At 46.2% G+C, this 17,072-nt stretch overlaps 2 protein-coding genes across 2 annotated transcripts in view; one reads left to right on the plus strand and one right to left on the minus strand.

The window, feature by feature from the left end:
* LOC132152750 (vertebrate ancient opsin-like) overlaps positions 1-17,072 on the minus strand; it is a 405,745-nt gene that overhangs the window by 259,846 nt on the left and 128,827 nt on the right. The window lies entirely within an intron of this gene.
* LOC132152748 (beta-galactoside alpha-2,6-sialyltransferase 2) overlaps positions 14,649-17,072 on the plus strand; it is an 86,370-nt gene continuing 83,946 nt past the window's right edge. The window contains exon 1 of the mRNA XM_059561613.1: positions 14,649-14,786. The gene's annotated coding sequence lies outside the window, so the exon portion shown is untranslated. The remainder of the gene's footprint in view (positions 14,787-17,072) is intronic.

The following is a 17,072-nucleotide window of genomic DNA, read 5'->3' on the forward strand; positions in this document are numbered from 1 at the left end:
GTGGGGGACTTTAAATGAATAAAAGTGAATAATCTTGTTTTATTATCCCCGAGACCCAATTTGACACTCCAGGGATGGTCTGCCAGGCCTTGGCCCGCATGACAAGGTATTCAAGAGATTCGAGATTCATTATTTTTATTTGTCACATACACGATTATACAGAGCATATATAACCAGCAGTGAAATGTGAGTAGAGGATAAAGTGTCCTGAAACAGGTCAGTGAAGCGGTGTCCAATGTATAGAAGTGTTTCTTTGTTGTAAATGATCCGTGCACACGTTATGTGTGTTAAAAGAGAAAGCAAAAGTAAGTAAATAAGTGTCAGGATCCTGCCCTGACGGTCCTGTCCATCTTGTCTCTGTTCCATGTTTCCTTGTTTGTTTTGTGTCTAAGCACATGGTTCTGTCTTTGTTCGTGTCTGCCACGTGCTCCCCTTGTCCCACCTCCTTGTTACCCTTGGTCACGCCCCCTTGTTTAGCCCTTGTCTGCTTGATTGTTTTCACCTGATCCTCATGTGTACTGCTCTATATATCGGGTTCTCTCTCCTTGTGTCTCTGCTGGAAACAGAGGAGAAGAGTCACGGTTCATAGGTTACACTCGCAGTGACAGGATGAGTAGCAGATGAGTCACGTTTCACAGAAGTACGTATAACCGCCGGACCGGAGGAATGAACAGCTGGAAGCTACTAGGAGCTCAAGGCTTGTAAGAACAAGGGCAGAGGAATCAACTAAACACACTGGAGCCTGAGGACAAGACACGACAAGGTGAGTTCAAAGAGCTGCTAGATGATCAGAGCTATTGGTATGAATAACAACAGTCTGACAATAGACAGAGAAACACAGGGAATAATAAAGAAGAAAAAATTAGAAGGACATAGAGAACAGGTGGCGAGCAATTAAGGTTAACAACGGGGAAACAAGGGAGGCGGGGAAAACACAAACAGGCAGACGCGGTGAGCTGTCAAACCATCCCAACACACACACACCCACACCCACACCCAAAAGACAGGTGATTAGCCCTGAGACCCGACAGTACCAGCCCTCCCAGGAGCATCACCTGGCGCTCTAGGAAGGGGGCCTACCTCGATGCCGCTGGAAGTCCTCAATCAACAAGCGGTCCAGAATGTCCGGGGACGGCACCCAACACCTCTCCTCTGGACCATACCCCTCCCAGTCCACAAGATACTGAAACCCCCTGCCGCGGCGCCGCTCATCGAGTAATCTCTTAACCGTATAGGTAGGAGATCCATCCACAAGACGAGGGGGTGGTGGGGTGGGGCGACTGCAAGCAGGATTAAGGGGGGAAGAGAACACAGGCTTGACCCTGGAAACATGAAACACCGGGTGAACCCGACCAAGAGTAGGAGGGAGCTTGAGCCTGATCGCCACCGGACTAACCACCTTGGTGATGCGGAAAGGCCCAATGAATCTGGGTGCCAGCTTACGAGAAGGCGCCCGGAGAGGCAGATCCTTGGTAGAGAGCCAAACCCGTTGACCACACACATAGGTAGGAGGAGAGGACCGGCGACGATCAGCTGCAGCCTTGGTTCTGTCAGAGGTTTGGACCAAAATCCTCCTGACTCTCTCCCAAGTGCGACGGCAGCGCTGGACGAAAGCCAGGGCGGATGGAACCGCTGCGTCGGGTTCCTGTGATGGGAACAGAGGTGGATTATAACCAACAGCACACTCAAAAGGGGACATACCTGACGCGGCCGCAGGAAGGGTGTTATGGGCGTATTCTGCCCAGGAGAGCTGCTGACACCAGGAACTCGGATTGTTGGATGCTAGACAGCGGAGCATTCTTCCTAGATCCTGGTTGGCCCGCTCACACTGCCCATTGGTCTGAGGATGAAAACCAGATGACAGACTAGCAGAGGCCCCAATCTGTCTACAAAATTCCCTCCAGAACCCGGAGACGAACTGGGGACCCCTATCTGAAACCACATCCACCGGTAACCCGTGGAGACGGAAGACATGATCCACCACCAGTTGGGCGGTCTCCCGGGCGGAGGGTAGCTTGGGTAGGGGAATAAAATGAACCGCTTTGGAAAAGCGATCCACCACCGTGAGAACTACAGTGTTTCCCTTCGAAGGAGGAAGCCCAGAGACGAAATCAAGGGCAATGTGTGACCAAGGACGGGAAGGGATAGGGAGAGGATGCAGTAGACCATCAGGAGGGCGATTGACAGGCTTACTTTGGGCACATGTGGGGCAGGCCAACACAAACTGTCTAACATCTGCGGCCATAGTAGGCCACCAAAAACGCTGTCGGATGGCAGACAACGTTCTCCGAATACCTGGATGGCAGACTAACCTGGATGAGTGACCCCACTCAAGGACCTCAGAGCGCAGCGCAGCCGGCACTGGCAACCTGCCCGCCGGGCACTCTCCCGGCACCTGCACCCCTCGACCGGCCTCCTCAACTCGCTGCTCAATACCCCACGAAAGAGCCCCGACCACCACCCCCTCAGGAAGGATGGCCTCGGCCGCAAACTCCCCCCCCCCCCCGAGCACCGAACAGGCGAGAGAGGGCATCAGGCTTGGTGTTCTTTGATCCCGGCCGGTACGAGAGGGTGAAGTTGAATCTGGCAAAGAAGAGCGCCCAGCGGGCCTGACGCGAGCTCAGCCTCTTGGCCGAACGGATGTATTCAAGGTTCCTGTGATCCGTCCAGACCAAGAAGGGCTGCGCTGACCCCTCCAACCAATGACGCCACTCACCCAAGGCCAATCGCACCGCCAGCAGCTCTCTGTTGCCGATGTCATAGTTACGTTCTGCAGGGCTGAGACGACGAGAGAAGAATGCACAAGGATGAACCTTCCCATCATGGAGGGAACGCTGAGATAGAACTGCGCCAACCCCAACGTCCGAAGCATCAACCTCGACAATGAACTGGGCCTCCGGATCTGGAACCATCAGAACAGGTGCAGAGACAAAACGGGACTTTAAAATGTCAAAGGCTACCTGCGCTTCCTGGTTCCACCTGAAGGACACCTTAGTGGAGGTTAAGGCTGTCAGCGGTGCAGCGATCTGACCAAAATTCCGGATGTAACGCCGGTAGAAGTTGGCAAAACCCAGGAAACGCTGCAGAGCCTTCCGGGAGTCAGGGACCGGCCACTGGGCAACAGCTTCAATCTTAGCGGGATCAGGCTTGATCCCCTCCGTAGAAATAATATGGCCAAGGAACGTAACACACTCAGCGTGGAATTCGCACTTCTCCGCCTTGACAAACAACTGGTTCTCTAGTAACCGCTGGAGAACCCGTCTGACATGCTGGGTGTGTAATTGGAGAGAAGAAGAAAAAATCAAAATATCATCCAAATACACAAAGACAAATTGATTAATCATGTCACCCAACACACTGTTGACGAGTCCCTGGAAAACGGCTGGAGCATTGGTCAGACCAAACGGAAGAACCAAGTACTCGTAGTGTCCCGAAGGGGTGTTAAATGCCGTCTTCCACTCATCCCCCTCCCGAATGCGCACCAAGTGGTAGGCGTTGCGCAGGTCTAACTTGGTGAAGACCTGAGCTCCCTGTAATAATTCAAAAGCAGAAGACATTAAAGGTAGGGGGTACCTGTTCTTGATAGTAATGTCATTCAAACCTCTGTAATCAATACAAGGCCGCAGGGAGCCGTCCTTCTTCTGAACAAAGAAAAACCCTGCACCAGCGGGAGAGGAGGAATGGCTGATGAGCCCAGCCTGAAGTGACTCACGTATGTACTTGTCCATGGCCTCTCTCTCAGGACCAGAAAGGGAATATAAACTACCCTTAGGCGGAGAAGAGCCCGGGAGGAGATCAATGGCACAGTCGTAAGGGCGATGCGGAGGTAGCGAGGTGGCCCGGGCCTTACTGAAGACCGGCCGGAGATCATGGTACTCTGCCGGAACACCAGTCAGGTCAGAGGGATCCTCCTGAGGAACACAAGACACAGAGACAGGACAAAAAGCAGCACCCAAACATGACACGTGACAAGACTGACTCCAGGCTAAAACAGAATTACTAACCCAATCAATGTGGGGATTGTGCTTGTGCAACCATGGGTGTCCCAGAATTAAAGGAGCCTTAGGGGAATCAATAATAAACAGTTCAATCCGCTCATGATGACTGCCAGCAATATGGAGGTCTATCTTGGGAGTGACGTGGGTGATGGTGGTAAGGGGACGGCCAGCTAATGACCATGCTGAAACGGGACTAACTAAAGGAACAAGCGGGATTCTCCAACGTTGAGCAGAGGCAGCATCAAGGAAGTTCCCCTCAGTCCCTGAGTCCACAAGGGCGAGTCCAGTGTGTAAAGGACTCTGGAAGGAGAGTTGGAACGGCAGCTGAGTGCGTGCTGCAGGAGAGCTTGAGCTGAGAACCGTGCCCACCAGGACTCTCCGCCTCACTGGTGGGCCCTGGCTTTTAACGGACACTGAAGGGCGAAGTGGCCTCCCTTGCCGCAGTATAGACACGCCCCCGACGACAAACGCTCCTGCTTCTGCCGTGGCGTAAGCCGTAGACGACCCAACTGCATGGGCTCCTCCTCCGAGGGCTGTCGGCCGGCTGAACTGGCAGAGGAGGACTCTAGGTGGCGCCACGGGGCGGGTGTTTGCCGTTGTTGGCGGCGCCGGCTAAGACGACCCTCAATGCGGAGCGCGAGACTAATGAGCCTATCCAATTCCCGTGGGAGCTCTATGGCCGCGAGTTCATCCGAAATTGCGAAATCCAACCCCTCAAGAAAACGAGCGCGCAGCGCGCTGTCATTCCAGCCGCATGCCGCAGCTAAAGTCTGGAACTGGATAGCATAGTCAGTGACGGAGCTCCTCCCCTGAGACAGTCGTGATAACTGGGCCGCCGCCTCGTCACCCTGAGCAGAGCGATCAAACAATTTGGCCATCTCTAGACTGAAATCCGCGAAGGTGGCACAACAGGGAGCCCGCGATCTCCATACGGCGATTCCCCATTCGCGGGCACGGCCCGAGAGGAGTGTAAGGACGTAAGCCACCTTGGTCTCTTCATTTGCGTAACGCCGGGGCTGCAGAGAAAACACCAGCGAGCATTGGGAGAGAAACGCTTGACAGGCGTTAGGATCGCCATCGTAGACCGGCGGATTGTTGGCATGGGGTTCGGACTCGTGTGACATACCGGTGTGAGGAACGGGCCCCCGGCTCGTTGCCTCTCGCTGAAGATCGTCCACCCGTGTGAGGAGTTCGGAGACTCGGGCACTGAGAACGTCCACATCCTGCGCAGTGGTGTAGAGCTGGGTGGCATGCTGCCCCAACAACACTCCCTGTTGAACGAGAGCCGAGCGAAGCGGATCAGATCCCGCTGAATCCATAATCTGGTCAGACTGTTCTGTCAGGAGAAAGCAGGCTGGATTCAGATGCAGGTAAACTCAAGGCTTTATTCGAAACAGAGGAGAAGAGTCACGGTTCATAGGTTACACTCGCAGTGACAGGATGAGTAGCAGATGAGTCACGTTTCACAGGTTTCACTCGCAGTGACAGGATGAGTAGCAGATGAGTCACGTTTCACAGAAGTACGTATAACCGCCGGACCGGAGGAATGAACAGCTGGAAGCTACTAGGAGCTCAAGGCTTGTAAGAACAAGGGCAGAGGAATCAACTAAACACACTGGAGCCTGAGGACAAGACACGACAAGGTGAGTTCAAAGAGCTGCTAGATGATCGGAGCTATTGGTATGAATAACAACAGTCTGACAATAGACAGAGAAACACAGGGAATAATAAAGGGAAAAAAATTAGAAGGACATAGAGAACAGGTGGCGAGCAATTAAGGTTAACAACGGGGAAACAAGGGAGGCGGGGAAAACACAAACAGGCAGACGCGGTGAGCTGTCAAACCATCCCAACACACACACACCCACACCAAAAAGACAGGTGATTAGCCCCGAGACCCGACACTGTCAGGATCCTGCCCTGACGTTCCTGTCCATCTTGTCTCTGTTCCATGTTTCCTTGTTTGTTTTGTGTCTAAGCACATGGTTCTGTCTTTGTTCGTGTCTGCCACATGCTCCCCTTGTCCCACCTCCTTGTTACCCTTGGTCACGCCCCCTTGTTTAGCCCTTGTCTGCTTGATTGTTTTCACCTGATCCTCATGTGTACTGCTCTATATATCGGGTTCTCTTTCCTTGTGTCTCTGCTGGTTCGTTTTTGGTGTTTACCTGCTTCTTGGGCCAGAATTTATCCTTTTGATCTTGCTCAAGTTGTTTTTGATCTCTTGTCTAGTTAGTCTATATCCTCGGTTCCTTTTTGGCCTTTTAGTTTTATCTAGTTCTTGTTTTTTGATTGTGCACATCCTAATCTAGTTTTTGTTTTTCTCTTTTTGATTTAGGGTTTCATTTACTCAGTTTGAGAGTGCAGTTCCTTTTTTGGATCCTGCCTTTTTGTTTTTAAACTGATTTATTTCTTTGGATAGTTTTGGTTATTTTGCCTTTTGTTCACTCTTTGTTTTCTATTTTCTATTTTCTATTTCTATTTCTCTGTGTGTCATTTTGAGTCTAGTCTTGTTTTGTGTATTGTCCTGTCTTGCCCCCACTCAGATTTCCTGGCCACTGGACCCCACTGCCTGGAAGCAGCTCACCTCTCTCACGTGTCAAGTCTCGTGAGTCTCTACCTGGCGACTAGACTGGTGACATTTGAGTTTCACTTGAAGCTACGGGTTTCCTGTGTCTGCCTGGCCCTTCCTCTGGAGCTGCCTCCTCTGTGCTCAAGCCCATGGTCATCTTGGACTGTCTCTGTGGTCATCCCTCCTGCCCGTATTGTCTGCCCTGCCCATCTGTTTGGACCGTTTCACTGCAAATTCCCCCAGCTGTTCCAGTCTATGTTTTGTTAATAAAATAGCCTTGTCTGCTCATTCTGCATTTGGAATGCAAACGGAGCTACCTGGATGGCATCCGAACTCGGCAGCGCCATCTTGGAAAGGGGTTGGATTGATTGGAATATTATGTCACCATGAGGAGACCCAACTCTCATGATAATCAGAAGAGGAAATTTGCTCTCTTTCTGAGTATATTTATGTTTTATTTTGCCTGTTATTACAGCGGATATGTGTGTAGGCTCTTGAACGGGCCCAGCATTCACAACAAGCAGACTTGGGGTGACTAGAAACAGCAGCAGGCCACCTACAGTACACCTACAGGCCCCCTGCCAGGCCGAGGAGAATGCTTGTCCAGCGAGTGCAGATGTTTTTCTGCATGGCTTGGAAGGGTGAGGGCTTTCAATTTCCACCCGATGGCAGTGGGCCAGCAGAGGTGAATGGCCACAGAAACATCCAAGGGAGGCAGTTTCTCGTAACTTCTTGCTTCAGTGCCATCTATGGAGGTCTGGGTTATTCTCATCCAATCCCTAGACATCCCATCTGACAATGTGTTGGATGAAGAAACAAATGATTGTGTAAGCACTTTGTAGGCTGACAAAGCAACACCACATAAAAATTTCCTGTTCCCGGCATTCTGTGTTTACGTTAGGAGAGCTGTCTGCACCAGTTTGTGCTGGTTCTGCCAAATCGCTTCATCTTAGGACAGCAGGAAGAGGCTGTTGGGGCCCAGTAAGAGGCTGTAATGGATGGGTGAGCTCAGCTAGGGTACTGCTAACTGTAGGAGAACTTTCTATGGTAATGCACAACACCATCAACACTATTTGGCTCAGTATGAACCACCTTTACAGCCTCTAGAAATAAGGGACAAAAAACAGACTGAAAGCAAGAGGTTTCCATCTCTTGGAAGCTACAATAACCTTTGAAAGCTGCCTTTAAAATTCACATACTGTATATGCTTCAGTGACTGGAACACAGTTTGAGAAATAAACCATTTCATTCAGCTTTTCAGATTCCACACAAGAGGAAGGCTTGAAAGTGCATGTTAAGAGGACTAAAGACTGACTCTGAAGGGGTTAAAATGGGCCTCTTAGAAATTAACTGACCCACATTACATTCAATCAGAAGACTCTGATTAGAGCAGATGGGTCTCAGTGGCTAAATTATCTTTTTTTGTGTCTTGCCAAAAAAGCCTGAATGAGAATAGTTCTGTCCCTATGGTTACAACAAACAGAAATAAATCAGGGCACCAGGCAAATATTAGGAAAACATTAGCTAAAATTCGATTCGATTACTTTTCTTCCTGTGAGTCACTGGAATGAATTCAAATATTAAACAGATGAGAATACTGTTTGTTGATGACGATTATAAAGCTGATTGGAGCATTACTGGTGGCTGAGATGATAATGAAGTGATTTTGATCAAAATAATGCTGGTATTCACAAGAAGGAACATGAGAAAGTATTCCTGCTTGATGTTTAATCTTTGATTATATTTGGAGTCTAACCACACAGTAAGTGTGAGGACTGGGTGAAAGAGGAGCCGGAAACAAGTGTGAGTTAAACAGTTTAATGAATATGAAACGGACAAACAAGGGTACAACACAATGCTGGGAAGACGACAATCCAAGACGACGGTGAGGCGGTGAGGAATCCGGATGGTGACGGTGAGAAGGCAGCAGGAGAGGATGGCACAGGAACTGCGGGGAATCGAACCGAAGGTAAGTCGTGATGCTTTGTGGAAGTGCGGAGAGTGGATGAGGTTCCGGGGGAAGACACGGACATCCAACGCAAACAACACAGAAGCAAGAGACAGAGATCAGACATGAAACAACGTTCTCACAAACACAAGAAGTGAGACAAGCCAATATATAGGAAGTGTGTAATGAGTGACAGCTGCTGCTGATGACAATTAACGGAGACGCCCACAAACTAATCAGTGCAGACGCGAAACACACAGACTTCACCACAAAGTGCAAAACCCAAAGATCACGGTTTACCAACCGTGACAGTAAGCCATTAGACTACAGGACCATTTACCACAGCAGTGAACAAATGGCTTGTGTTGATAAATAACTGTTGGTCATCCAGTGGAAAAGTCTCATTACTTTAGTTCCTCACTACATAATGTGCTGTCTCCAAAAGTGCTGAGACTTTAAAGCGCCTCATCTTTGATGAGAGCACAGAGTAAGAAAATAGCTAGAGCAGTAACATTTCAAAGGTACAGGATGCAGGAGCTTAATAGATTCTAAAGGTAATGAAGTGGAAAATACAGAGATAGCAGCTATATTCTGCTACCAACAAGTTGGTCCAGTGAGAGGCAAGGAAAGTGGGAGGAAAAGCTAATGAGGGATTACCAGGGTGGGGTAAAAGGTGGATAGATGACTTTTAAGGGGGCCGAATGTTCAGCCTGAGAGTCTTGACCTGGTTTTAATCCAGAAAACTGAAACTTAACATACTGAAACTGAGGGTTTGATGGGTAAACAGGTATAGTTCTGCCAAAAATTTAAATTATATTATTTACTGACTTGTTCCAAACTTGAAGGAACACAAAATAAAATATTTTGAAGAATGTTTCAGATGTTTTATGACCATACAATGGGTGTCATTGGGTCAAAAATGTTAAGCTCCGAGAACAAACATAAAGAACATTTTACATCATTATCTGTCACATCGGGTGAGGCAAAATGAGAGTACAAGGAGAGGTGAATCTATAACAGCTGTTTACAAAACTGAAAACAAAAGTAATCTTTTTGCAGGAGCAACAAATGCTACAAATTTGCAGCTAACACAAAGACATAACTGGACAATAAACACAACCAAACTCAGGGCTTAAATACACATTAGATGAGGAACTAAGCAACACACAGCAAGGGCCGCTGAAGCCTTGGGGCCCGAGCAATTGGGGGCCCGTGACTGGATGTTCGGTTAGAAATACCATTAGAGATTGAAATGTAGTTTAAATTTGGTTTCCCAATCAAATGCATTTATTTTGAATGTCCTGTGCACATAGCCTGTCAGATGATTGCTGCGCCTGATGTCTGCATTCACCTACAGTCTTCAATCTTCAATAAGTAAAAATGTCAGCTATTCTAATAGAAAATGTGAGAGAGGGGCTCAAAAAATGAAACACTTCAAAGACAAACAGCAGAGAAAACATGAGTTCAAAAAATCACCAGCTATCAGGTTATTTTAGGCTGATGATGGAGAGGATGTTGTGGAACAGCAAGTGGACACCGAGCAGACAAAAACACAGCGTCATCGTCCCTTTCAGATTTTAGGTTAGTTTGATTATTAACTTAGTGAATGTATTTTGATTTTATGTGTTTGAACAAATTTTCTAAAGGGTTGGGAGATAACCTTGTAGGAATAGGCCTATGTCAATCGTTTTGCGTGCCATGGTGTAAGCTTATCATTTAAAGTTTTAAAGTTTTAAGCATAAAATAGTATATTTTGAAGATATATTCTGGTCCCCTTTGAATCCAATATTATATATATATATATATATATATATATATATATATATATATTAAATATTTCTTATTCAGTGCTTTAAGTTTTTCAAGTACTGTAGGTTGATTTCTTTGTTTATTTGTCTTCTCTAAGCTTGGTTTTACTTAAGCTAGTATTTGTGTGTGTAACTTACAACAAGAATTATGCAATTTCAGTGCATTAAAAATTTTGATAGGACAAAAATCCTATTTAAAGCTACATATATTATTATTGTAATGGGGACCATGCAGTAAGTTATAACCCGCAGGGCCCGGTGAGATCTTAATGTGGTCCGTGACACATGCAAGAACAAAAGGTAATCATGACAACAAACGTTTTTGTTATTAATTTTTATGTAAGCTATAGTTACTTTTTAGTAAGTTTTTAGCTGTGCTTATTTAAGCAAATTATTTTTTGTAAATATATGTATTGTAAATACATAAACATTTTTAGCCTGAGTTATACTGTAAATATGACATAAAAGAATTTGATTAACATGCAACTCGTGGATTATGCCACCCACTACCCTGAGGCCATTCCCCTCCGAAAAGCCACTACCAAAGCCATCGCCCAGGAACTCTTCCTGCTGTTTAGTCGGGTCGGCATCCCATCCCAGATACTGACTGACCAGGGCACCCAGTTCATGTCCCGGATGATGGGGGACCTCTGCAAACTCCTGAAGGTCCATCAGCTCCGTACCACGGTGTACCGACCCCAGACCGACGGGCTCGTCGAGCGGTTCAACCAGACCCTGAAGCAGATGCTGCGCCGAGTGACGGCCGAAGATAAAAGGGACTGGGACAAGATGCTGCCATATGTCCTCTTCGGGGTTCGGGAGGTCCCTCAGGCCTCCACCGGCTTCACACCATTTGAACTACTCTTCGGCCGCCAGCCCGTGGTCTGCTCGACGTTGCCCGAGAGGCCTGGGAACAACAACCGACCGTACACCGTACCACCGTGAAGCACATGCGTGAGATGCGGGAGCGGATTGACCGAGTGATGCCCATCGTCCGGGAGCACCTCGTCAAGGCACAACAGGCCCAGCAGCGACATTATAATCGGGCGGCCCAACCACGGGAGTTCCAGCGAGGAGACCATGTCCTGGTCCCCACGGCCGCCTGCAAGTTCCTGGCCACCTGGCTGGGTCCATACACCGTCATCGAAAAGGTCGGCCCCGTTAAATACAGAGTGCGACAGCCCGGAAGACGGAGGAGGGACCAGCTCTATCACATTAACCTCCTGAAGCGCTGGGTCGGAACTGGGCCTCAGCTCTCGGCCTACACCAAGGCGACTCCCGTGGTTGTGGACATGGACCCTCAACTCTCCGCCGCCCAGAAGACCGAGCTGCAGCAACTGGTCAGTCAATTTCCGGATGTGTTCTCCCCCCAGCCTGGGCGGACCCACGTCTTGGAACATGACGTCCGCACGCCACCTGGAACCATCGTCCGGCAGCGGCCCTACCGTGTCCCGGAGGCTCGGAGACACGCCATCGAGGATGAGGTACAGGAGATGCTGAGGTTAGGGGTAATTGAACCATCTCACAGCCCATGGTCCAGCCCCATCGTCATGGTTCCGAAGCCCGACGGCACCCTCCGCTTCTGTAATGACTTCCGCCGCCTCAACGAAGTCTCCGAGTTCGACTGCTACCCCATGCCCCGCGTCGATGAGTTGTTGGACCGTCTGGAAAGGGCCCGGTTTATATCAACCCTCGACCTCACTAAGGGATACTGGCAAGTCCCTCTCTCGGAACAGGCCAAGCCGAAGACGGCCTTCTCGACCCCATACGGACACTGGCAATACCGGGTTCTTCCCTTCGGCCTCCATGGAGCACCGGCCACCTTCCAGAGGCTGATGGACGTCCTCCTCCGGCAGCATCAGGCATACGCGGCGGCCTACATCGACGTCGTCATACACTCGGAGACTTGGGAGGACTTGGTTGGATTATAAAAACCGAGCGGGAACGGCCAACGCCAACGCCGATGGACTCTCTCGGTTTTGGGCAGCTTTCGCAGGTCTGTCAGGGTCCACTCCCCGCCCTCCCCCAGTTTCCCCGCTTCTCCACAGGACTAGGACGACGCTTAGGGGGGGGAGTGTGACACATGTCCCGAGCTCTCATCAGCGTCCCCCTGGAAAGCGAACAGTCACACCTGCTCCTGCTCGTCACGAGCTGAGCGGCCACACCTGCGCACCATCAAGAACTGCCTTAAGCACTGCAAACGAACACAGAGGTGAGAGATGTCTCCACGAGACTCGGCAAAACCTATCTATCTGTCTTGTTTGCAGAGAGCAGTGTGTGACCACCAGCCCCACCGCACACGGGGGAGCACAACGGACCCACACTACCACAGCGCACAGACCGAAGAGGAAGCCGAGCACCCTGCACCAAGCCACCTCACGCCACCGCCTTCAACCCTATATTTATTAATAAAAATCCACCCTTCGGGGAACTCACCTGTACCTCCTCGTCGTGTCCTTCTTCACCCCGCCACAATACTCAAATGCACCTGGTTACACATCCGCTTCTTTCTTTCTTTTTGTGTTCTTTTTTCAACACAGGTGTTCAATGACAATGTCAAACAAATGGATCAATTTTCTCATCACCCTGGAGGAGCAATTGTATACTCTCTCGCCTCATCATCAGCACTACCAGCATGGCGAGCCATTGTCATCTAGGTCTCTCTCCGCCGATGACCTTTCCAATGAAATAACACATGCAGTCATAGCTGGAATTTCACTGCATCAATGTAATTGTGCTGCCAACGAAGCAATCACTTGTAATGGCACACAAATGACTGAATATCCACAGATTGGCAAGACATTTACTTATTGACATTTAATAATGAAACAATTAAGAGGCAGACTGTTTTCACTATAGGGGAGGTCAGAATGCGCTCCACCACAGCATATAATATACTATAGCAGAAGCTTCTTTCCATATCATACTCAGCATTTTTTTCTTTTTATATATATATATTTTTTTTGATTACAGCAATTTTTGAACACATGCAATGCATGATTGCAGAATATTGCAAATTTCAAGGCTTTGCAAATGGGTATGACCTAATAAAAAAGTTTGAAGCTATGAAGTATAATATAATTTGCTGCTTTCTATTCGCACCTTAAATGTCTACAAGAATATGGAGTGAAAAAAGTCTGAAAAGTCCTATGTGGAACAGTAATTAGCATAAATACTAATACTAAAGGAAGTATGTGTATTTTAAATATTTCTGCTTTTACATGAAGAAATGGCAAAACAAGTAATCTAATATATCTATGGTTGAATTCCACCAAATATACAAGAGTACTCTGGCACCCATCTCCATGATGTTGTCTTAGTTTGTAAGCATTTCTACCCAGCAATGATCACCACTGGATCTGCATTGAAGATACTCTATTGCAATCTACAATTACACAGTCATACACCTTATGGAAAAGCAGTACACTTATTTTTGTTTTTGTTTTGTTTAGTTTTTACACTTGTTATTGTATTAATTAAATATGTGCTGGTTGGGTGGCATTGTTGGAAGTTTTATACAGTTAGTTGAACTTTAGAGTGCTTTTCTGAGCTGCTTAGTACTTAAGTACATCTTTATATTTGCAGAATTACTTTTATTGTCTTTTAAATATGGTTTAAGTAATCTTTATAGACACTCTTTTGAAATGTGTATGTCAATTTGAATATATCTGTAATTGTATACAGTACTTCTAATGAAGGAGTTGCAGTTTAGCACATTTAAAATATTTACTTTAAATTATATCAAAATGTCAATATATAAAATGATGAATAAAAGCACCTTACTTGTGCTTTAGGTTAGTAAACACATCAAATTAAGTATTTAAAGCATTAAAATAGTATTAAAACATAATGTTTTTGGAATGTTTAGCCCACTATAAGACTCTCTTCAAGTACACATAAGTGGCCTTTTACTTCAATATTATTTGCAAGGGGCTTATATATATATATATATATATATATATATATATATATATATATATATATATATATATATATATATATATATATATATATATATTAATCTAAAAATGCATATGATTTAAAATAGTTTTAAAAACCTGCTAATAGATTTAAAAACCTGCTATTAGTTATGGCAGCTCTAGATCAATCATAGAGCCCCTGCAAGATTGTCTTGTATATCATCCTGAATCCTAGCTAATCCAATAGAGAAGGCTAAGATGGTTAGAGCGCCGCTAACTCTTAATCAAGCGCTCTGTTTAAAGAAGCAAATCCGAGGCTCCTCCCCCTCCACAAAACTCATCTGATGAAACACACCGAGAGCCGGAGGAATCAAAGACATCGACGGTCCTCCGTTACCGCTTGAGCAACACCACCAATCCCGCAGCACACCTCCAGATCTCTCTTTTTCAAAGCACGCAAACAATAGCGGCTGGAAAGGATCGAGAGGAATATATTAACCTCGCCAGTCGCCAAAGAACAATGAACGCGGGCTGATTTCTCAGGTAACGTTAAGCCGTGCTCCCCACTCCGTTATGTTAGCAACAATTTGTGAATACATGAGATAATAAGCCTTGAATCACTGCGATTAGTATATTATGGACGTGTTATTAGGATGTTTATTTATTTACATGATTGTTTTAATTAAGCTACATTCAGTCTCGCCGTCATTTACTCCACGTTGTTCTGTCGCCTCTGTGGACACGATGTATCTATCCTAAAGAAAGAGATGAGATCTGTAATTATTTGAGCGTGTGATTTTGCAGCGATGGCTGCACAACATCTGGGTGCTTTTGCTTGTAAACCCTTTGCTAGCGTTCAAAACTCAGGCAGTGTTGTGTTCAGTGTACTTCAAAACCCTTCTCCTCTGTGTTCACTGGCACTTCATTTGCATGCATGCTGAAGTTCAATTCAATCCCTCACACAGCAGACCTGAAATCCAGTCTGATGGCATCTACAGGATATGCAAGAACCGTTTATCTGCCAGGTGAGCAGACTAGGGAGAACATGTGCTGGTTGGGTGGTAGGGGTGGAAGTTTCAAATGAATGGATTTTTCCGTGCTTTTTTTCTTTTCTTTTTTTTTCTAAATGACTTCCAGATTTCAGGTCTTGTTAGGTGCACACATGGATGCTTGTGTTGAATTGCTGAAAATGTCCTTTGTTGGGATTACCATATTTGGGGCCCTTATTAAAATCTTGAAAGGAGTGTTGTGATAAGGTCTTCTGAAATAGACATAGGTGTTTGATGTTTCTTAGTTCAGTAGAAATTTGCTATAGGCTACATGAAGACTGTTTGTACCAAGAGCTCAGCAGCAAATTCCTTATTGTTTGCACACACTTACTGAATAAAAGCACATTCTGATTCTGTTATGCACATCATAGGTTGGTGATAAGATGTGCTTATCCTTTGATAACTGTTGTTATTAATAAATTTAGTATTATTACATCAAGAACAGTTGAAGACTATGTAAGGTTTATGCAAGTAGGTGTCTAATTTTGTGTGTACATCTGGCTTAGTGACTGAATCTAGACATGGCAAGGACAAGCAGTGTGACAGACTCAATTCAGATGAAGTCACAAGAACAATGGGACATTTTTGGAGTAGGAAAAAAATGCCTATAATGGGAAATGGTGTCTAGAGACTATGGATGCTGGTTTTAAACTACCTGTAACAGAGCAACAAGACCAGATACAAAGCCTACATTGTGCTCAAACACAATCACTTTTACACACTGCAGACCTATAAGAGACTAAATGAGGTGATGCATTTAAAAAAAATCTATCCGAGTGTTGTCTCCCCTAAAAATATGATTTAAAAACCAGTCATGTGTTGGGTAGGGTTGCACGTTAAATCGCATGCAATATTTAATGCGCATGTTGTAAATCACCTGCACGCTTTCACATGGAGCAGCATTTAGGCCATCCTTAAAAATATTCTTGTTTGTCGTAACCCGACCGACCCTGTCAATTTAGCACCGACTCAATTTTTTTTTTTTTTTTTGCTTTTAGTCCGACCGACTTGCCGATTGTAAATTTGTGTTAAGACCCACCAATTATTTTTTTACTCTTCAAACAACTAATACAAACGCAATAAAATACTATTAATTATATTTAAGTAAGTATTGTAAATATATAAATTGCCTTGGCCTACATACAAATGAAGGCTATCTTCTTTAATTAAAAAAAAACCCTTGACGTCATCTGTGTTTACACGGATGTCACACTGTGGCCTGTGCGTTCGCTTCGTCTCATAATCTCACTCAATGTCAGAGTCAACGGTTCACGCTTGGTAATGATGGCTGCGGCTGCAGTAAACTAAATGTTCGCGGTCACTGTTCAAAGTCATACGGGTTCGGGCACCATAATACATCTAAAAAAATTCATTAAAACAGCTCGACACTGCTTTAACTTGGCACAAAGTTCTGGAAAACTGTGCCCAGATCTTTTCCCATCCCTTCTCCTCTCTAGTCTAAAACCGTGACCGTGTCGACTGTCACTTTATGTTCGAAAATCTATTGCACGAATCAAGCACGAATCAACCAACACAAGTTTCGAAAACGAAAATAAGAAAATGATTTTAACGACCTTTTCTCGGATTGCTTCCAGGTTTTTTTTTTTTTGAACAGGCGTCACACAGCAACTGCAGCTTCGGACAAACACGCATAACAGCAAATAGTACTTCTGCACAATGTTTCTCTTTTTACAACAGAACTGTGAATTCAGCCGGTATTCAGTCTCATACAGTTTCGGGCTTGAATCGCCTAGGGCTGTCAAAATAGCTGAAAAAACTA

This window comes from Carassius carassius, chromosome 11, assembly GCF_963082965.1.
Source record: "Carassius carassius chromosome 11, fCarCar2.1, whole genome shotgun sequence".
In the NCBI taxonomy this organism is placed as follows: domain Eukaryota; kingdom Metazoa; phylum Chordata; class Actinopteri; order Cypriniformes; family Cyprinidae; genus Carassius; species Carassius carassius.